Raw genomic sequence first — 23415 nt, 5'->3', positions numbered from 1 at the left:
ACCACCAAAAGAAAGCTCTATTTGTGTGAAAAAAAAAGGCAAAGCTTTCATATGGGTACAGTGTTGCATGACTGATTAATTGTCATTCAAAATGTGAGAGCACCGGAAGCTGAAAATTGGTCTGGTTAGGAAGGGGGTTTAAGTGCCCAGTGGGCAAGTGGTTAAAGAGCCACCTCTGCAGGTACCTACTCCCACTTCCGCCCAGGCCACCTAGGCGATCCAATCGGAAGTTACCCTCTCCCCCTTTAGTCCACTCTCTGCTGAAAATGGGTCACAGGAGTGCAAAACGAATTGCACTCTTGTGACTTATAGAAGAAGCCCAGCCAAACAAGCCCAGGCTGGACTTCTCCTTTAACTGGCATTATCTGCAGATGGAAGCTGGATTAAACAGAATAAGTACAAAGTAACAATTATACTTTGTAGCTCTCTATTTGGCATGTGAACAGTGTTGATAAACATTGGGGGGGGGGTGTGATTTACAAAAGCCGCGTGCCATCAGTAGAGGCGCACGGCGAGGTGCAACGCACATTTCCATTTTTACAACATGGTGCGCTGGTAACAGAGCTTGAATCCCCCATTTACTATAGCGATCTCGGCGCATGGGAGGATGCAATCTGTGTGCCACTATGGACATGGCACACGGCATCTCCAATTCAATATTAACAGAAGATGGAGGTGCCAATATTATGGGGTGATGTGAGGAAGTTTAGTAACAATTGCCCAAGTAACAAATATGCCCAAAATAGAATGAGAAAGCCTGCTGCGCCTGCAAGTGCTTTTTAGAACTGCGTGGGATCAATGTAAGCACTGCGCATGCGCAAGCGGCTCTTGCACTTGTTCACATGAGTTTGTTCATTGCGCGGCCAAAATCTTAGTAAATGTTAAGCAATGTACATGCAATTGCATGGGTTGAACAGGCGCACACCTAATCTTGTCAATTTTTTTTTTAAGCTGGTTCACCTTTGTTTTTTTTTAAGGAGATTTACACACAGGTTATGTTAGCATGTTACGTTGCTAACATGTGACATGTACCTTGTTAGAAATATGTAAAAAGACTCCCTCTCCTCTAGTTCCTTTTTTAAAGCCTAAAAGGGCATTTAACCTTCCCCCTCTAATACATATGATTTCCTTGGGCTAGCTTTTGCTTTTAAAGGGGAACTCCACTCCACTCTCAAAAGGCCATGAGCTGCCTTCACCAATACAAACCACATCCTTTTCCAGAGCATACAACAGGGCCAGCTAGGAAAGGGGAGAGAAGAGCGATTGCCCAACCCCCTCCTGAACCATACAGGCCACATGCACGCTACATAGCTGTCTGCCTTTGGGGCATGTTGGGCTCAGCCCAATACCAACATAAACCACCTTGTACCCACTAGTTTAAAGGGGCTTTCCCCATTCCGTAAAGCCCCCTGTCTTCAGCCCCCCACAACCCCAGCCCAGGGTTGTGTGGAAGAGGCCCTTGTCCCCCTGAATATGGGAACAAGGTGGTTGACTTTTGGGGTGCCCGAGCCCCTCCTGCCCCCAAGCATACACCCCCCTTTCATGGGCTGGCTTGCTGTGTGTTTGGCTAGGGGTTTGTTAGTGTTTGGGAGGGACACAGTATTTTTTATTTTGGTGTGGGATTTTTCCTGTGGGGTTCTCATTTAAAGCCTTAACAGACACAAATGGCCTTGTATGTATTGTGGGGGGGGGGGGGGGCAGGCCTTTTTTAAAAAAAAAAAAAACGTATTTTTTAAGATTTTGCAGCTGCAATGTAGATGTTTAGGTTTAATTAAAGCCGTACATCTTGGAAGAAGCATTTTGGATACATGCTACAGATGCACCACTTTAGAGTAAGCCCCCCCCCCCCCCCCAAGTTACTAGCTTTTAAGCAATTTTGCATTTTTATAGGCACTTCTTGTTTCATTTTGGTGGTTGTCAAAATTGGTGACATTGATATATGTCCCTCAGGGTGGGACCTGGACCCCCATACCCATTTTAAGGGCAATAATTAGAATATAAGCCAGCCGTGTGTGTATGTGTGAGTGTTTCAAGAGAGTACATTTGGGTGTCCTTATAGAGTTTGTAACATGTATTTTCTGTTTGTAGTTTGTTTGTTATGTCTTTGCAAAACAGATGTGTTTTCGAGCAAGTATTTTTTAATGGTGTTTGTATTTTTTTTATGGGGGGGATATTTTTCCCAGAAATATTTGTCAATGTGTGTCGTTTGTAGGTTGTTCGTTTCACTTTGATTTAATTGTCTGTGCTGCATTATTTTGCAAAATCTTCCTCAAGATGTTGTGACTATAATGTTTAAATCCTTAAGAGACTGTCCGTTTGTGGGCGCTGTCCTTTTAACTCCTGTTAATTTTCTCTGCAAAATGGTCAGACCTCAAAACCATATTCTGTTAGTGTCTCAAATTAACAGACGTGTTTTTCCTTGCTCTTTTCCAAGTCCTTGTTTGTTGACCAATAAAATTTGTAGTGACTTGGTTAAATTGATGATAGGCAACTCCTATCCTCATATTGATTAGTGGTCCCAAATTAATAACTACTGCAGTAGGGAACAGACACAAAAGATACGCTCAGCATCTTTCCAAATAACTGTTCCCTACTGCAGTAGTTATTATTAATTTGGGACCACTAATCAATATGAGGATAGGAGTTGCCTATCATCAATTTAACCGAGTCAGCATGGCGAGCTTTGCCTTAGGAGGGGATTCCAGGTGACCCTGAGTATCCGAAACGAGGAGCTTGAGACAAAACCTGGGAATTTCTGATAATCAGCCGGCTGAGGTAAGCCTTTTGCTTACATTTGAGTTATCAGACTTCCTTGATCGGTAAGGCATTTTCGGGACAAAGGGTACCTATTTTACTACCTTTAATCGAACTGTATTGATTGGTGGTTATATGTTATGTTGTCCCTGTCTATTGTCCATCGGAGTTTTATAGATAAGAAAGGGAAGAATAGTGCTGTTCTCAGGTATATGTAGTTCATCTGCTAGATAAAGTAGTTTAGAGGCAAGAGGGTATAGGCACAAGTAGAGAGTAGAGATGACTGGCCAGTCATTATGGGCATTGAATTAAGTAAGGGAATGAAGGGTAAGAGACCCTCAAAAATGCCCAGCGCAAGAGGAGCGCTATATATGAACCGAAGGTGCGGTTCCGCCTATACTGAGCCCCTAGATTAATGGTTAAAGTGGACAGGGATCCACAATGGGTAACTGAGTTACCAAGGTCCACAGGGACTAAGAATCATGCAGAGTAAACAGCTAAAGAAACAGTTATCTATGTGAGCAGGATGGATCAAGGGTGACATTAACACAGACAGAAAGGGACATTTTCATGTTAAGTTGTGGGATGAATTTGGGGTCAGGCACTACAACTATTAGAATCAGAAACAGAGAAATGAGAGTTAAAACAGAATACTTTATATGTTGTCAGAAAGGGAAGATGGGATGAGCACTCTGGCTGCCCGTCTGATCATAGAAGCTAGATATAAAAGATATCTACACAAAATAAGAAATGCAGAATTTAGGCAGGGAAATATTAATGAGAGTTAAAAGAAAGTGAGAGAATGATATGCATGTGTAGTGTACAAATGGGAAAATGTAAGCGATTTTAGAGAGATATTGGTGTATGTGCGTGCGAATGCTGGGACCTTCAGTTCTATTGCTTGTGTGTGTCATGTACGCAGATGTGACCCCCTCCTTTGTGCTCTCATGAAAGAAATGTGGCTGAGATGAGAGGTTAGTGATAAGCTGGAAGGACACCATGCCAATTCGTTTTTTAGACAAAACATTTATAACAAAATGTGCCGGGTTAACGAATTTAATGGTAAACGATGTGATCAATTATTTTTTTAATCTGTTTTCCAGACATGGTAAAATGAAGGTTACATTTAACCGTGTATTACACAAATTGAAAAAGGGAAATTAAGTAAAATTAAGTAATAATGAGTATTCATTCCTAATATGAGTTTAACAATTTTATTAATAATATAGGTATATTGAAACTGGTTTAGACAACCTTTGGTTGGAAATGAAATTCAGGTTAATGGGGAAATTTGTAATGAATGGGATTAGTTTAGATTAAGATAACAATTTTGTAATTTTACATTTATACAATAAGCCCTTATTGAGAGAAAAAAAGATTAAGATGAGGTTAATTGGAATAAAGCTGCCATAATATTTAACAAAGCCAAGATGGATGGGATACATAAGTTTTTCTACAAAAATGACATTTTAAGGTTTTTGATAATACCTTGATGTCAGTCCATGATGTGAGAGTTATAATAAATAAAATTTAAATATAACAGACCCATCACATCAAGTCCACACACCCTGTTAGGATAGATGCCACCTGCAGCCAGTTGTTTTATAGTTGTTGATGCTTTCTGGTCCATCATACAGATTGTTGGTCCTTTTGTTTTTATTTATTTTATTTTTGAAATCCGAAGCAGAATGTGTGGATTGTGAAATGATGTGCCCCTTTTCCTTGTAAGTGCAGTGGTATAAGCAGAAGAAAATGGATTTTATGGACATCTCTCCATGACCGTAGGGTATTGTTATCATTTATTATAATATTGGCAGGAAAAAGTTGTCTTTTGAAACATGAAACTGGAGTTCTTACACAAACAGCATGATAGAAAACAAGCCACTGTAATATATTTATGCAAGCTGGACCCAGTAATGAAGGGTTCACCCCAATATATCAGAGCTGTAGCTTTATGCAAAGGTGCTATTAGACAAAGTTAGATATTGTTTTTGTCAAATATTTAATTAATGTTCTGACATTCTGTGCAGCAAATATACAGCTAACTAAATGTTTGTCTAATGAAAGGTTTAAAATATGAGTTTGTTTATGTACAAATCTAACAATGAAAAATGAGTACATTTGAATCCAGCCACCTTATTGCCTCTATTGGAGGAGGCTGGAGACAAAGGAAGACACATGTGTTAAATTGATGGTGTAGGAATCAGCTGCTGTGAGCCCCATGCAGGACACACTCCCTGAAGACCCAGATATTTAATTTTTTGTAGATTTGAGTATGCAGTTTATCACCCAGAAGGATACTCTGTATTCAAAGTCATTGGATCCTTTTTCCCCAGCTCAAGAAGCAGAGCTCCATGTTTTAGCAAAGCCTGTGAGCTATAAAAAGAGTGTATATTTATATAGACAGTCGAGATATCGAGAGCTTTTGGTTCCATTTGAAGGGCCAGAAGTTTGTTTTTACTTCGGCAGGTAAACCAATAAAGCATGCCAAGTTAATTTGATTGGCTGTTTTCAGCCTTCCAGGTTCTTGCTGAGGTAGCCATATTAATTTTCACACATGGAAGCAGACCAGGTGACTAAGGATGCTGCATTTACAGCCCCGGACACTTGATGGGTCTGTGCAACTCACAGATTCCACCCTAGTTCTGGCCCAGTATAGCTGGGATTAATAATTCAACTTTAAGGACCCCAGAATGAGAACAACAAGTGGTCCACAGGGGCAACTTCTTATGAAACAGGACTTTGGAAAAGGTGATCATTTATGTCTGCCAGCCACTTTTTTCCCTCCAGCTTGACACATGGACCGTGTCATCAGTCACAAGCAGTTATGGCTGCCTTAGTAAATGAGCGTGGGATAGAGCCAGGGTTCACCACAGTTTTTATAACATACCACTTCTTGTTTTACCTGTTACCAAAGGTGTTACCAAAAGCTGAACATCCCTTCCAGAGATCACAAAAAAGATATATCCAGATGCCCAAGTTAGGATCTTACGAGTATGCATTTTGTCTGTATGGACATGTTTTTTGGATGTCCAGTGGCAAATGCTACTGCAAAGGCCACAGTAAAAAGTGTTATCAGAAGTAATTTGTAAGTACAGAGTGCCAGAAAGTACAGAGAGTAACAGAGAAAATCATTTTTTATAGGAGAGTCCTTACTAGAAGTTTTGAGGTTTTATTTTTACACCCCCCACTGTCTACAATGTAGCGGACAAAGTAGAGTAAGAAACTAGAAAACTTTTGCCTGAATGTTTTCTTATATTTTATGAAGCCTCTAAGGGGGGTGTTGGACTCTCTCCCTATGGGATTTGGTTTGGGAGTGTGTTACTCACTTGCTTATATTTTGTCTTAGTAGCTGAAGCCATTCGGATCTCACAGAGAACGTTGCTCATCTTTTAAGGTTTTTGACAAACTAATTTATGTGTTTTCTCCCCAATTTCAGATCCTAAAAGTTTGGAAGGATCTAAAACTAAAGCCAGGTGACTTTTGGATTGTTAAGAGACATTTATATATAAGGAAATGTTTGGAGACTCAATACAGCATCTATTTCATGTACAGTTTTTGCAAAACTTGAAGGAAAAGGCACCTGGATCCACACCAGACACTGCAAAAATGACTAAATTAAAGAAATCTCTGTGTTTGATTTGTTTCCCTCTTGTGATCACAGTCTAGGGTACTTTTTGATTCAATTACTTTAATTGTAAGGGATATATATTTGAAAAGTAGTTTAGCCATGTTGAAGTCATATTTGTCTTTTGTATGTCTTCCATTTTATGTAGAATTGTCTGTGTTTACATATGCTGATAAGTCAGCATGCCCACAATTCAGCTAGAAGGCCATTCTGGCCACAGGAGTGTACAGCCAATACTCTGTAAATATGTCTTATCAATCATTTGTTTTTCACAATGAAAAGTCATTTTATAATGAAAAAGTTGCTCAACTATTATTTTCTCCACAATGGAGTTTTTTGCCTCTTCGACCAGGACTACCTCCACCTAAGCGTGTGGAGGTTCCAGGTTAAGGGTGATATCAGGTATGGTTAGTGATCAAAATATTGATCAAAAGAGGGGAGACTGTAATGGAAATTTGTATGTTCTGTATATAATTGTATTTTGTATGTATTGCACACTGCCCTCACTATGCACACAGCACTAATAATGTTTTCAGTAAATGTTTACATTTTTTCGAGTCCTGATTAGAATTAGCCTGCCTATGTAACGCCCCTTGTTACCATAAATGTACAATTGTAATATTAATGTGATACCTACGTAATCATGTGCATAAAAACCTTCAATTGCATCATAATAAAGCAGAACAGTTATTTGGAAAGATGCTGAGCGTATCTTTTGTGTCTGTTCCCTACTGCAGTAGTTATTAATTTGGGACCACTAATCAATATTAGGATAGGAGTTGACTATCAATTTAACCGAGTCAGCATACCTGCCAGTGACATTTACACAGTAATCCGTGCATTTTTTTTTTAGCTCTGATCGCTGTATAAATGTCACTGGTTCCAAAATAGTGTAAAAAGTGTCCGATCTGTTCCCCAGTGACTCGAAAGAATGTAAACATTTACTGAAAGCATTATTAGTGCTGTGTGCATAGTGAGGGCAGTGTGCAATACATACAAAATACAATACAATTATATACAGAACACACAAATTTCCATTACAGTAGCAAATTTTAATGTTTTATGTGTTTTGTTACTTGTTTTGCAGATGCATGCTCAATCCAAGTAATGCATTTTACACTCCCCCCCCCCCTCCCCTCCCCTCCCCCCCCCTCCCAAACAATTTTCATGGAACATATTTTCCAGTTGCAGCTTAACTAGGCTGATTGGCATGGCAAAAAAAGGTATGATTTGTCTAAAAGTTATTATCCTGGTGCTTTCATGGTAGCATATGCATGGATTGTGTGTATGCTGCCATGGATAGGCACCAAGAAATGAAAATTACAGAGAGGTAAGTATTCAATTTTCCATTTTAGCGCAGTGATTCTCAGCCTCAGTTCTCAAGTACCCCCAACTGGACATGTTTTGGGAATTTATCTTGGCTAAAATAGCTGTCCAAAATACCAAGCCGTTGACTGATTTAAGGCACCTGTGCAAGATGAAGGAAAACCTGCAAACATGGCCTGTTGGGGGTACTTGAGGACAGGGTGGAGAACCACTGATTTAGAGCACTGAGCTAAAACCTAGCTCAAGACAATCCTATTCTAATTGTGGGCATTTGAGGGAAACCAATTGAGTGTTAGAACCCCTGCTTGCCTTTTTAGGTTGGGCTTTGTGTCCTTTTCTGAAAATTGGCTTCACTTCACGCCAAACAGGAAGGGAGGGTAAAACTCTACCAATGTCTTTCCTTGGGGACACAGGTCAATTTAACTAGTGTCCCCATAAGGCAAATTACACTCTAGCACTTTGCTGTGTACACCCCAAATTATTAGGTATTTTGGGGTTTATTAAAGGCAAATCCACTCTGCACTACAAGTGTACTAGCTGTAAATCTGAGGGGAAGCACTGCTGATTTTATCATCCAATCATGTAGAAGCAAAAATGCTATTTTTATTTTCCTTGCATGTCCCCCTCGGATCTCCAGCGACTGCACTTCCAAGTGAAATTGTAGTGCAAAGTGGTTTTGCCTTTAGTAAATAAACCCCAAAGTCCAAGATACATAATTTGGGGTGTACACAGCAAAGTGCTAGCGTGTAATAGACCTAATGGGGACACTATTTATATTGACCGGTGTGTCCATGAGGAAAGACATTGGTAGGGTTTTACCCTCACTTCCTGTTTGGCTATGTGACAGGAAGTGAATACATTTGAAGGAGAAACTGGCAAAATTTGTGAGGTGTTTTCACCCTATCAGGGGTGCAGACATCCCCAAAAACTGACCAGACTTCTAATCCCTCTGCACTCTACCCCCAAGCAAAAATAGGAAAGGATTTCATTTAGTTTAACTTTGCAAAGACACATTCCTAAGTTCAACTGTGATGCCTGTCAATGGCCCATTTAGACCTTGTTTAATAGAAAACACCAGTTGCCTTTCACTATAAACAGTTGTTAGTCCAGTCCTCGAAATCTGCATCTGCTTTACTATTATTCGCCAATAAAGTTATGGGCCTGCACCTAGATGCATGTCCCCGTTGCGCATATCTGGTTCCCAGAAGCGGTGGACAGCACACAGGAATGACATCACCCCCCCTACAGGAAGTTGCTTGTACTGCTGCTTATTTCTTCCCACCACCATGCCCCGCTCACTGTTCTCTGAGGAAGAGATGATTCTTATTTTCAAATTAAGATCATTTTTTATTTATTTTTACATGGGGTGGTGTTTGTGTGGGTTATGTGTGTATGTCTAAATGATTTGGCCTCAAAACGCACACCTACTTCCTGTGTACAGATTCACTTGCAGGCCAATGTATATTGCTTCCTGCTTCAGTGTGTGTATCAGTGGCGGAATTTCCACGGTCGCACCAGTCGCACTTGCGACTGGGCCCTGGAGTTCTGCCCATGTGGGGGGGCCCTAAAGCCCTGGATGTGCCTCGGGGGTTGCTGGCTGCAGTTATGAGCAGAGAGTGTCTATTACACTCTGTCACACTGCTCAGAGCCCGCACTGACATAATCAAGGGCCCTGCGATAGGAGAAAAGGACACCAGGATCATTAGAAAGGGCCCCGGGACCAGAGGTCAGGGGGCCCTTCATGGCTCCTTGCACCGGGGCCCTGAAGGTTCTAGTTACGCCTCTGGTGTGTATATACAGGCATACCCCACTTTTAAGTACATAATGGGGTTTATTTACTAAAGCTGGAAAGTGCAAAATCAGGCTCACGTCTGCATAGAAAGCAATCTTAATTGAACAAGCTGGGGATAGAAGCTCATTGGTTCTATGCAGAAGTGAGCCTGATTTTGCACTTTCCAGCTTTAGTAAATAAACCCCATTGTGTACTTAAAAGTGGGGTATGCCTGTATAGATATATCTATAGATGTAGGTTCTTGTGTCCACCAGCAGAGAGAAGTTGGGTAGATGCCGCACTTCCAATTCTGGGGGCATAATAATGGTCTAGCACAGGGGTCTTTAACTACGGCCCTCCAGTTGTTCAGGAACTACAATTCCCATCATGCCTAGTCATGTCTGTGAATGTCAGAGTTGTACAATGCCTCATGGGACGTGTAGTTCCGAAACAGCTGGAGAGCCATAGTTTGAAGATTCCTGATCACTCTAACATGTCTTGAAAAAAGGCGGGTTCTCATGTGCCTTGTATAATGCCCAAGAAATATTGTTTGGTAAATACAAGTGGGTCATGGTACATCCACATTCCAAATTTGGCACTTAAGATGGTCATGCACTATGCAATCTGGTTGGCCAATCTCTGTACAACTCGATATTTCTGCAAAATAGGTAATAGGCAGCGTTGCCACCTCATCCCTTTAAAACCGAACACATTAATTACACAGGTTCTGTGGCTATTTAAACTCACTTAGTGCCTTATCTGCATTAAATTGGCTCCAGAACCTGTGTAATTCATATGTGTTTGGGTTTAAAGGAATGAGGTGGCAACTCTAGCAATAGGAAGATGCACTTGAACAATTAATTCAATTTATAGGAAATCAAACAGGCTCTTGCATTAAATCTAATTTATTTAAGATCTAACTGATTGCAGTGTATAGTCACCTTTAACCGCTTCAGCCTCGGAAGATTTTACGCCCTTCCTGACCGGAGCACTTTTTGCGATTCTGCATTGCGTCGTTTTAATTGACAATTGCGCCGTCGTGCACCGCTGCACCCAAACAAAATTTGACGTCCTTTTTTCCCCACAAATAGAGTCTTCTTTTGGTGGTATTTGATCACCTCTTTTTAGTTTTTGCGCTATAAACAAAAAAAGAGCAACCATTTTGAAAAAAACTCATTTTTTACTTTTTGCTATAATAAAAATCCCCCAAAAATATATATTAAAAAAACAAAACAATTTTTTTCCTCAATTTAGGCCTATATTTATTCTTCTGCATATTTTTGGTAAAAAAAAAAACACAATAAGCGTATTTTGATTGGTTTGCGCAAAAGTTATAGCGTCTACAAAATAGGGCCTAGTTTTATGACATTTTTAATTATTATTTATTAATTTTTTTTTACTAGTAATGACGGCGATCTGCAATTTTGTCCAAGAAAGATGCAAAGAGATGTCCCTCATAATCCAGATAGATCCCAACTGTCTTTAGAGAAGATTTGGAGTCTATTGTTTTACATGAGTTGTTGTGCTTTGTAAAGAGAGTGCTACTTTGGGACAGACCCCATGATTTGTCATTATAACCTATATAAGATTCCATTCCATTTATCTTCCTCTCTATGCTGTGGTTGACCACCCCTATCAGCCATTCCTTCGCTCCGCTCACATCCACCTCCCAGTAATGTCTCCCTGATGAGAAGCGCTGTGTACTTACTACCTGTTTGGATTTAAACCTCTCTGGAACATCCAGTCTATTCTCTGGTGTATTGGTGTGAGTAGCTGATTTCAGATCCTGTGATATAATAATGTAATTATTGGCTGTTTTTATATCCAGTAGGATGTCTGATTTCTCCATCACTGAAAATTGTCTCTTTATCTTCAGGTCCATGAGACTGTCAGTAAAGTGGAGAAGTCCTCTGTGGAGCATCTGTGAGATCATTGTCATGACCTTGCAGTAATACATTCATGACCTGTCTGTCTCTTACCTGGTCTGTGTATCAGCCTTGAGGCTTGTACTCTCACACCTGCATGCTTACGTAATCTTCCCTCTATGTGGCTCCACCCTAGCCTCAACAGGAACCACTATTTAACACCGTATTCTCCTAGCCTGCCTTGCCGTGCAATATTGTGTGTTTGGCTTCCTCTGTGTCTGTCCCCGATCTTGGCATGTTCCCGACTATCCCTGTTTGCCTGTGACCCTGACTTTTGGCGTGTTCTCTGTTATCCTTGTCTGCTAGTCGCCCCGACATTTGGCTACCTCCTTATTGTTCCTTGCTGTCCTGGGCTGCTGTTTCCTCTCCATCCTCCTGTAGCCTACCGTGAGCTGGAAGACCCTGGGGGCCGCGACCTGGAGCCAGTCCAATCCTCACCACTAGAGGCTCTGGTGAACACCAACTGGCTCTTAGACTCCACGCCCTGGGGAATCTATGCTCTAACTCACTGTGGGATCCGTGTTGGTGCTCCAGGGGACCTGCCTTCCTGAACCACCCCGAGTTCCATCTGCAGCAGTCAGCCTTAGGGTCTACTATCATAGCGGTGCACTCCTGACCCCAACGGGGTGCATCTGTCACCTGGATACAGGTGACCTGACAATCATCTCTTCATCCAGCATCTCTTACATCACCACTCCTAGTAATGATGTCATCACTGATTATTTATTTCTTTAGCACAGTTAATGGATCTGTGATGTCACATATGGCCTCAATTTCATTAATCTTCCTGGACAATTCATTCTTCTGTGTCTCCAGCTTCTGGATCATATCAGAGACTGACTGGGAGATCTTCTCCTTCTGTCTGGAGACCTCAGTCAGGATTCTCTTCTCTACATCATCCAGATGTTTCCTGATGTCTCTAAACAGCTCAGTGACTCTCTCGGTGACATCAACTGCTTTTCCTTTCTCCCCCGTTCTGTGATTTTCCAGATTCTGGATTCCCTTCTCGGTCTCTTGTTTTTCAGTGTTCAGTTTCTCAGTAACATCTTTTAGTTTCTCTTTCCTCTTCTCAGAGGCCACATTCAGAAGCTCCACCTGGTGTCCTCTATGTTCTCCAGCCACCAAGCAGGACATACAGATACAGGCACTGTCCTCTGTGCAGTAATATTTCAGGATCTCTTTGTGTATGGAGCATTTTCTGTCATCAAATGATGTGGTGGGATCGGTTAATATGTGATCCGCTGACTTGCTGTGGTTTCTCAAGTGTTTATTGCAGAATGAAGCCTCACATAGCAGACACGATTTAGTAGCTGGTACAGGATGGTCACAATACGTACAGAAGACCTCTGTGTCCTCCGGGTGAGCAGATCTGAAATTATCCAGAATGTTGCACAACTTCCTTTTTTTTGCCAGCAGAGGGCGCTCTGTATACTTCTCTCTGCACTCCGGACAGGAATAACTGGTTGCCTTCCTCTTCTTTGTATCCAGCACAGTCACTATACAATCCCGGCAGAAGTTGTGTCCACATTTCAGTGATACGGGCTCCTTATAAAGGTTCAGGCAGATGGAGCAGCACAGTTCTTCTCTCAGACTAGAAGTCGCCATTCTGGAGAAAAAAAAATAAAAAAATTAAGCTACAGAAGAGAAGCTGGGAGCGGTTGATGTGTCCCGTACACGGAGGGGAAAGTGAAAGTATTTCTGGGAATGCTTCTCAGGAAGTGAGCGTCATATATCCACAGTTATTACCTCTTGTATCTCTTGACCTTCCCTCTTAGATTGTAAGCTCTAAGGAGCAGGGCCCTCTAATTCCTACTGTATCAAAGTGTATTGTATTTGTACTGTCTACCCTCAAGTTGTAAAGCGCTATGTAAACTGTTGGCGCTATATAAATCCTGTATAATAATAATATATAATAAGATCCTCCTAGCTCATTTAGCCCTTTATTTCCTCTAGTCTGATTCAGCGACTCTACATAATATTGGTTGAGGACGTCTCCTATATTAAAGTGTATCTTAACCTAACTAGTAAAAAAACTGCATTTTTTTTTTTTTTTTTATTTCCACAGTATATATGGTTTCTTATTCCTGTGCAGGGTAGATTGATTAGATTGTAAACACTTGTCCCATCCATTTCCTGTGATCAGGTGACAACACTGCCTTTTATGGTCGTCACGTAGTGCCCGATGCTATATGCTCCCCCCTTGTGGACTAGAATATTAGGTGCCGATGCACGGTGCGCCTATCCATCAAGCTGCTATCTTGTATTTGCATGAACTTTCTCAGCAACACCTACCACTCCTGTGATTGGCATATAGCATACAAATGGATCCTAGTACTTTAGTCCTGGGCATGTCTGTGTGTCGCAAAGTGCACAGGCATGCCCTCGTACAGAAAGTTAAAGTGTTACTAAACCCACAACAGTAAAATCGGTGTGTATATGCAGTAAAGCATGCTTGTTATACTCACCGTGGAACCTAAGGGGTTAATCCTCTACATTGTGTATAAAGGCTGTTTGATCCTGTCTTCTCTGATCCTCCCCTTCTGCCACTCTCTCTAATGTATCTCCTGATATTTACAGAGCCAGAGGACAGGCTGCACATGCTCAGTTTAGTGTGTATTACTAGAGGTTTTTATTTTTGGAAAGTGCATGTGATCAGCACAGGGCCAATCAGCACTGTTCAGATAGAAGGTTAGGGGTCCTGCATTCTCATAGGACAATTGTGGGAGAATAAAAACTCCTTCTACAAGCTTTAACCAGACACTGATAGAACTAGACTGCTCTAACTGCTGATGAGAAAAGGTATTTTTCAGAATTTTATATTTACTAAAATAAATTGCATTTACATGTTCTGTGTAGTGTGGGAGACCAAATATACTGAATGCAGGGTCCTGGGTTTAGTAACACTTTAACCACTTCAATACTGGGCACTTATACACCTTCCTGCCCAGACCAATTTTCAGCGCTGTCGCACCTTGAATGACAATTGTGCGGTCATGCTACACTGTGCCCAAACTACATTTTTATTACAAAACAAATAGAGCTTTCTTTTGGTGGTATTTGATCACCTCTGGGATTTTTATTTTCTGCTAAACAAATAAAAAAAGACAGAAAATTTTGGAAAAAAAAAAAAGTGTTTTTTTTGTTTCAGTTACAAAACTTTGTAAATAAGTAAGTTTTCTCCTTCACTGATGGGCACTGATGGGGCTGCACTGATAAGGCGGTACTGATGGGCACCGATGAGGTGGCACTGATGAGGTGGCATTGATGGGCACTGATGATGGGCACTAATATGTGGCACTGATGGGGCACTAATAGGTGGCACTGATATGCGACACAGATGGGCACTGATAAGCGGCACGGATGGGCACTGATAGGGGGCACGGATGTACTGTAATGTATAGTACTGATGGATACCAATCAGTGCCAAACAATAATGCCTGCCAATCAGTGATGCCCATTGTGGGCACTGATTGCCATCCATTGTGGGCCCTGATTGGCATCCCCGGTGGTCTAGCGTGGCATACTTGATGGTGACATCCCTGGTGGTCCTAGTGGCGTCCCTGATGGTCCAGTGTGGGCATCCCCGGGGGGGGGGGCTGCGCTGATAATCGATCAGCACAGACCTCCCCTGTCAGAGGAGCAGCCGATCGGCTCTCCTCTACTCGCGTTTGACAGACGCGAGTGAGCGAAAGCCGATCAATGGCTCTTCCTGTTTACATCGTGATCAGCTGTGATTGGACACGGCTGATCACATGGTAAAGAGTCTCTGTCAGAGACTCTTTACCTAGATCGGAGTTGCGTTGTGTCAGACTGACACACCGCAACAACGATCACCGTGATGCGCGCCCCCAATATCCTGAAGACGTTATACGACGTCAAGTCAGGTTATTGAAACCGCTTTGCTGCCGTCATTTTGCTATATGGCGGGTGGCAAGTGATCTAAACCTAAACCCATTTTGCATACAGTAGGAAAGGGTTAATTTTTTTTAAGCCATCTGCATCCCATTAGGGAGAATTCCCCTCACTTCCTGTCCTGTAAGAAAGGATGGATTTCCAAAAATTTTGCATAGCAATTTGCCCAGTAAAGGTGAATATGCGAATGGGTACAAAACTGTATGTTGGGCTATTTTCTTGGCTGGTTGAATGTTTTCCATTGATATTAAATTGATTTTAAATGGAAAATATCGCACTTGCCGATGAGAGGAAATTTTTCCAATGTGAGAGAAATCCCCTCTCAGGCTGTTGTCACCATTCGCAGATTTCCCCTCTATTCCTTTTCTGGTGACAAATCAAAATTTAGTGTTTCCCTTCACTTTTAGCTTCAGGGAAAGTGATTACCAGAACAAAAAGAAATGATAAGTATTCCTAGTGGGGATACAGACAGCAATAAACACATGTCAGAGGTTCTACTCTATACAAAACTACACAAAAAAACTTAAAACAATAACAGCTAGTTTACACTTGCTTCAAAACAAGGCTTCGGACACTCTTTGTTAAAGCTCTCTGAACGTCAATCAAAGCCACTGTCACTAAATAAAATGGTTAGCTTACAGTGCTGTTTACACCTTGCGTTTGCTTTGCTTCGGCTTCGCTTCAAAACTTATACCCCATGTCGCTTTAGTGGTGCTTCAAATCATCTTCAGAGCATCCATAGAAGTTACATAGTTACATAGTAGATGAGGTTGAAAAAAGACACAAGTCCATCAAGTCCAACCCATGTGTGTGACTATATGTCAGTATTACATTGTATATCCCTGTATGTTCAGGTCGTTCCACGAACGTTAGAACCCCATTGACATCTATGGGACTCGAACGTTCAAAATCAAAAGTGCTCATTTTAAAGGCTAATTTTCATGGCATTGTCCTAAAAAGGGTTTGGGGACCCGGGTCCTGCCCCAGGGGACATGTATCAATGAAAAAAAAACTTTTAAAAACGGCCTTTTTTTCGGGAGCAGTGATTTTAATGATGCTTAAAGTAAAAAAAAAAAAAGTGAAATATTCCTTTAAATATCGTACCTGGGGGGTGTCTATAGTATGTCTGTAAATTGGCGCGTGTTTCCAATGCTTAGAACAGTCCCTGCACAAAATGTCGTGTCCTGGAAATATGGATGAAAATCAGTGAGACAAACGGCATGGGTACCCCCCAGTCTATTACCAGGCCCTTTGGGTCTTGTATGGATATTAAGGGGAACCCCGAACCCAAGTTAAAAAAAGGAAAGGCGTGGGGCCCCCAGGCCCTATATACTCTGAACAGCAGTATACAGGCGGTGCAAACAAGACAGGGACTGTAGGTTTGTTGTTAAGTAGAATCTGTTTGTAATTTTGAACTGGTACATTTTTAAAGTGTAAAGTGTAAAGCTCCAGCCAAAAAATCTGTTTTTAAGCTTTTTGTAAAACATAGGGAAGGGTTATCACCCCTGTGACATTTGTTTTGCTGTCTGTGCTCCTCTTCAGAAGATTTCACCTCACTTTTTGTCCCAATGACAAATGTTTTTTGAAAATTTGGGGTTTTTAGTGAAACAAGGATTGGTGATAAAGCATCAGTGGAAAGGAGAAAAGTTTTTCCCATATTAACTCTTACAGGAGAGACTTTCCCTTCCTAGGGGTAGATTTTATCTCACTTCCTGTTGTCTCCTTCCGTTTGCAAGTAGGAGTCGTTTGTAAGTTGGATGTTTGAAAGTAGGGGCCTTCCCTATATACTCAGCAGAAATTTGGGCCTTAGTTGTGGCCTCAACACTGTAAGCCCTCATAGGGCCCTGCTGTGAAATATTAGATCAAGAATTGTAATTACATGCCCCTGTTGAACAGGGCCAGAAAAATTGGGCCTTTGGTGATGGTGGTGGTGGTGCTGGTGCCACAACACTGTAAGTCCTCACAGTTACTCTAGGTGGGCGCTGGAACGGGCCCTGCTGTGAAATAATAGATCAAGAATTGTAATTACATGCCCCTGTTGAACAGGGGCTGAAAAATTGGGCCTTTGGTGGTGGTGGTGGTGCTGGTGGCACAACACTGTAAGTCCTCACAGTTAATCTTGGTGGGCGCAGAAACGGGCCCTGCTGTGAAATATTAGATCAAGAATTGTAATTACATGCCCCAGTTGAACAGGGGCTGAAAAATTTGGCCTTTGGTGGTGGTGGTGGTGCTGGTGGCACAACACTGTAAGTCCTCACAGTTAATCTTGGTGGGCGCAGAAACGGGCCCTGCTGTGAAATATTCGATCAAGAATTCTAATTACATGTCCCTGTTGAACAGAGGCTGAAAAATTGGGCCTTAGGCACTGGTGCTGGTGCCACAACACTGCAACCCCTCACAGATACTCTAGTTGAAGCGCAGGAACTAGCCCTGCTGCAAAAGAATTGCATCAAAAATTGTAATTACACGCCCCTGTTAAATAGGGGCTGAAAAATTGGCCTTAGCCACTGGTGGCGGCGCCCAGAACCAAAAATGTTCTTACAAGCTATCAGCATGATCATTGAGGAGGAAGAGGATAATTACTCAGCATAACAGGATAGTCACTCAGCATCAGCATAGGCAGTCTTTGAAGGGATCTGACATTTCAAAAAAAAATATTCGGTTACATCAGCGTCAGGTGCTTGGTAGCTGGTGGTGATCCAAGACTGATTCATTTTTATGAAGGTCAGTCGATCGACCGAGTCGGTGGACAGATGCACCCTGTGATCAGTTACAAAGCTTCCAGCAGCACTGAATGTGCGTTCCGAAAGAACGCTGGATGCAGGACAGGCCAGTAGCTCAATTGCATACTGTGCAAGCTCTGGCCAGTGATCCATCCTCAAGACCCAGTAACCCAGAGGATTTTCGGTGGGAAAAGTGTCCAAGTCAGATCTTGCCCCTAGGTATTCCTGCACCATGTAAAACAGACGCTCGCGATGGTTGCTGGAACCGATCATACCTTGGGGCTGCGGACCAAAAAATTGTCTGAACGCATCGGTCAGACGGCCACCTTCTCCACCTCTCCTTCTTTGACTGACCGAAGCCTCAACAACACGTTGTCCAGAAACAGGAGTTTGTAACCTGGTACAGGTTCAGGTATAGGATTAGGAAAACACCACCAACCTTCTACAGGTAGCTTTAGCTGAACACTGTGCAGAGGTCGCAAAAAACTAACTTGTAGCTTATTTAGCTGCCTGCAGTAGTGATAGGATCAGGAAAACACCACCAACCTTCTACAGGTAGCTTTAGCTGAACACTGTGCAGAGGTCGCACTACACTAACTTGTAGCTTATTTAGCTGCCTGCGGTAGTGATAGGATCAGGAAAACACCACCAACCTTCTACAGGTAGCTTTAGCTGAACACTGTGCAGAGGTCGCACTACACTAACTTGTAGCTTATTTATCTGTCTGCGGTAGTGATAGGATCAGGAAAACACTACCAACCTTCTACAGGTAGCTTTAGCTGAACACTGTGCAGAGGTCGCACTACACTAACTTGTAGCTTATTTAGCTGCCTGCGGTAGTGATAGGATCAGGAAAACACCACCAACCTTGTACAGGTAGCTTTAGCTGAACATTGTGCAGAGGTCGCACTACACTAACTTGTAGCTTTAGCTGAACACTGTTCAGAGGACGCACTACACTAACTTGTAGCTTTAGCTGAACACTGTGAAGAGGTCGCACTACACTAACTTGTAGCTTTAGCTGAACACTGTGAGAAGGACGCACTACACTAACTTGTAGCTTTAGCTGAACACTGTGAGGAGGACGCACTACACTAACTTGTAGCTTTAGCTGAACACTGTGAGGAGGACGCACTACACTAACTTGTAGCTTTAGCTGAACACTGTGAGGAGGACGCACTACACTAACTTGTAGCTTTAGCTGAACACTGTGCACTACACTAACTTGTAGCTTTAGCTGAACACTGTGAGGAGGACGCACTACACTAACTTGTAGCTTTAGCTGAACACTGTGCAGAGGTCGCACTACACTAACTTGTAGCTTTAGCTGAACACTGTGAGGAGGATGCACTACACTAACTTGTAGCTTTAGCTGAACACTGTGCAGAGGTCGCACTACACTAACTTGTAGCTTTAGCTGAACACAGTGAGGAGGACACACTACACTAACTTGTAGCTTTAGCTGAACACTGTGCAGAGGTCGCACTACACTAACTTGTAGTTTTAGCTGAACACTGTGAGGAGGATGCACTGCACTAACTTGTACCTTTGGCTGAACACTGTGAGGAGGACGCACTACACTAACTTGTAGCTTTAGCTGAACACTGTGCACTACACTAACTTGTAGCTTTAGCTGAACACTGTGAGGAGGACGCACTACGCTAACTTGTAGCTTTAGCTGAACACTGTGAGGAGGACGCACTACACTAACTGTAAATAATCTAGCTGCCTGACTGTGGTACTAATAGGATCAAAAGAACACCAGCAATTTTCTTCAGGTAGCTGTAAATACTGTAACAACACAAGCCTGCCTGTCAGTAGCAAGATAACAGGAACGGATCTAGCTAAACTGAATACAATATATATATATATATATATATATATATATATATATATATATATATATACCGTATTTATCGGCGTATAATACGCGCCGGCGTATAACACGCACCCCAAGTTTAGGAGAGAATTTTAAGGAAAAAAACTTTTAGGAGGGAAGTTTAAGGAAAAAAAACTTACATTAAAATGCCCATCAATGCAGCCTCATCAGTATTCATCTGCAGCCTTGTTAGTGTCATTGCAGCCTTTTTCAGTGTCAGTGCAGCCTTGACCCAGTGTCCATTGCAGCCTTGTCAGTGCAGCTTTGCCCCAGTGCAGTCTTGTCAGTGCAGCTTTGCCCCAGTGCAGTCTTGTCAGTGCAGCTTTGCCCCAGTGCAGCCTTGTCAGTGCAGCTTTGCCCCAGTGGTCAGTGCAGCCTTGCCCCCAGTGTCCATGCTTGCCGCCGCCGCCGCCATACACATACCTGCATGTAGTTTTAAATATGGCACCGCGGAGTTCGGAGGGACTCGGCGGAGCTGAACGAACGCTGCCGAGATACACATAGTCGAGTGTATTTGGCTCTTTCTGGTGCCGCTAACAGTCCCGCCCAGTCCCGCCCTATGATGGACATAACACAGGTTCAATGGCGGGACTGGGCGTGACTGTGAGCGGCGCCGGAAAGAGCCGAATACACTCGACTATGTGTATCTCGGCTCTGAGCAGTCACTGTGATTTCGGCGGCGCTCGTTCAGCGCCGCCGAGTCCCTCCGAACTCCGCGGCGCCATATTTAAAATGACACGCTATGTGAATAGATCACAATTAGCGGGGATCGGCGTATAACACGCACCCATGATTTTCCCCTGATTTTAAGGGGAAAAAAAGTGTGTGTTGTACGCCGATAAATATGGTATATATATATATATATATATATATACATATATACACACAACACCTGGGATGCATATATATACACAATACACTGTAAGGCTGCTTTCACACTGGGGTGGTAGGGGGCGTCGGCGGTAAAACAGCGCTATTTTTAGCGCTGTTTTACCGCGGTATTTGGCCGCTAGCGGTGCGGTTTTAACCCCCCGCTGGCGGCCGAAAAAGGGTTAAAACCCCTCGTATAGCACGGCTATAGCTGCGGTATTGCCGCGGTATAGCCGCGCTGTCCCATTGATTTCAATGGGCAGGAGCGGTGAAGGAGCGGTGAATACACCGCTCCTTCACCGCTCCAAAGATGCGGCTCGCAGGAGATTTTTTCTTCTCCTGCCAGCGCACCGCTTCAGTGTGAAAGCCCTCGGGCTTTCACACTGAACAAACAGCGGAGGCTGTTTTGGGGCGGTTTGCAGGTGGTATTTTTCGCGCAATAACGCCTGCAAACCGCCTCAGTGTGAAAGGGGCCTTAGTGCAGCTAACTGACTGACTGTCCTGCCTAATCTATCTAACTTAAATCAAATGACACTGTCTGTCTCTCTCTCTCTCTATCTATGAACGCCGGAACACACTACACAGGGCCGCCGTGCAGGCGGCCTTATATAGTGTGGGGCGTGTACTAAATCCCCTGAGCCATAATTGGCCAAAGCCTCCTTGGCTTTGGCCAATTGCGGCTCTCTGTTCAGACAGCGCTGTGATTGGCCAAGCATGTGGGTCATAGTGCATGCTTGGCCAATCATCAGCCAGCAATGCACTGCGATGCCGCAGTGAATTATGGGCCGTGACACGCCACTCGAATTTGGTGCGAACGGCCCATAATGTTCGCAATGCGATGTTCGAGTCGAACAAGGGTTCGACTCAAACTCGAAGCTCATCCCTACTTGCCAATTTCATTAATGACTTTAGGATCTTCCTTTTTTTTTAAATTGTCAGCATTATCCAGGTACCACCATGGGAATTTCTCTGAAGACATTATCATTATCCAGGTATCACCATAGGAGTTTCTTTGAACCCATTATCATTATCCAGGTACCATCAGGGGATTTACTCTGAACCCATTATCATCATCCAGATACCATTATAGGATTTACGCTGAACCCATTATCATCATCCAGGTACCATAATGGGATTTACTCTGAACCTATCATCATTATCCAGGTACCATCATGGGATTTACTTTGAACCCATTATCATTATCCAGATACCATCATCCAAGTAAATCCCATGATGGTACCTGCATAATTATAATGGGTTCACTTACTCATCCATGTCTATGGACCTTGCTTTGTGCACTGGTCCAAATCATTTGGTGGAGGGGAGATTATGATGTAGGGTTGTTTTTCAGGGGTTGGGCTTGGCCCCTTAGTTCCAGTGAAGGGAACTCTTAAGGCCTCAGCATACCAAGACATTTTGGACAATTTCATGCTCCCAACTTCGTGGGAACAGTTTGGGGGTGGCCCCTTCTTGTTCCAACATGACTGTGCATCAGTACACAAAGCAAGCTTTATAAAGACATGGATGAGTGAGTTTGGGGTGGAGGAACTTGACTGGCCTGCAGAGTCCTGACCTCACCCCGGTAGAACACCTTTGGGATTAGAGCAGGGACTGTGAGCCAGGCCTTCTTGTCCATCATCAGTGCCTGACCTTACAAATGCGCTTCTGGAAGAATGAATTGAAGCTGCAAAAGGTGGGCCAACTGAATATTGAACTGTACAGTACCTTGAACTGTACAGTAATATTGAACCCTACAAATTAAGACTGGGATGTTATTAAAGTTCATGTGCGTGTAAAGGCAGGTGTCCCAATACTTTTGACAATATAGTGTACCTTGCTGCTGCCCCCCCCCCCCCCCCCATGTTTTACTATTAACTTCTAATGAACCAAATAATAACATTTAGTGCCATTTTACTTGATCTCTGTGTGCCTTACGCAGTGGAAGTGTTGTCACCGGAAGCTGCATGTTCTATTTGTGGATGATAACAAAAGGTGCTAATGCATAGTATGCAGTGGCGGCTGGTGCTCAAAATTTTGGGGGGCACAAACAAACTGAAAAATTCTGAAAAAAAAACCCCATCAATTGCAGCCTCACTGTGCCCATGAAACGCAGCCACTGTGCCCATCAATTGCTGCCACTGTGCCCATGAAACGCAGCCACTGTGCTCATGAAACACAGCCACTGTGCCCACCAAATGCCGCCACTGTGCCCATCAAACGCTGCCACTGTGCCCATCAAATGCTGCCACTGTGCCCATCAAATGCTGCCACTGTGCCCATCAATTGCTGCCACTGTGCCCATGAAACGCAGCCACTGTGCTCATGAAACACAGCCACTGTGCCCACCAAATGCCGCCACTGTGCCCATCAAACGCTGCCACTGTGCCCATCAAATGCTGCCACTGTGCCCATCAAATGCTGCCACTGTGCCCATCAAATGCTGCCACTGTGCAATCAAAGGCTCCCACTGTGCCCCATCAAATGCTCCCACTGTGCCAATCGAATGCTGCCACTGTGCCCCCCACCCGCCGTCTGCCTGATACTTACCCTGTCTCGGTGGGGCAGCAAGTGACGGCGGAGGGCGGCAAGCGATGTCTTCTTCTCCCGTCCCCTCCTCCCATCCTCTC

At 43.2% G+C, this 23415-nt stretch overlaps 1 long non-coding RNA gene and 1 pseudogene across 1 annotated transcript in view; both read right to left on the bottom strand.

Annotated features, from left to right (window-relative positions):
* Positions 1-23415, bottom strand: part of LOC141148634 (uncharacterized) — a 165603-nt gene that overhangs the window by 68317 nt on the left and 73871 nt on the right. The gene's annotated exons all lie outside the window — the stretch shown is intronic.
* On the bottom strand, positions 10835-13109 carry LOC141147625 (E3 ubiquitin/ISG15 ligase TRIM25-like; annotated as a pseudogene).

This window comes from Aquarana catesbeiana, linkage group LG06, assembly GCF_042186555.1.
Source record: "Aquarana catesbeiana isolate 2022-GZ linkage group LG06, ASM4218655v1, whole genome shotgun sequence".
Taxonomy (NCBI): Eukaryota; Metazoa; Chordata; class Amphibia; order Anura; family Ranidae; genus Aquarana; species Aquarana catesbeiana.
This window is presented reverse-complemented; position numbering and strand designations above follow the sequence as displayed.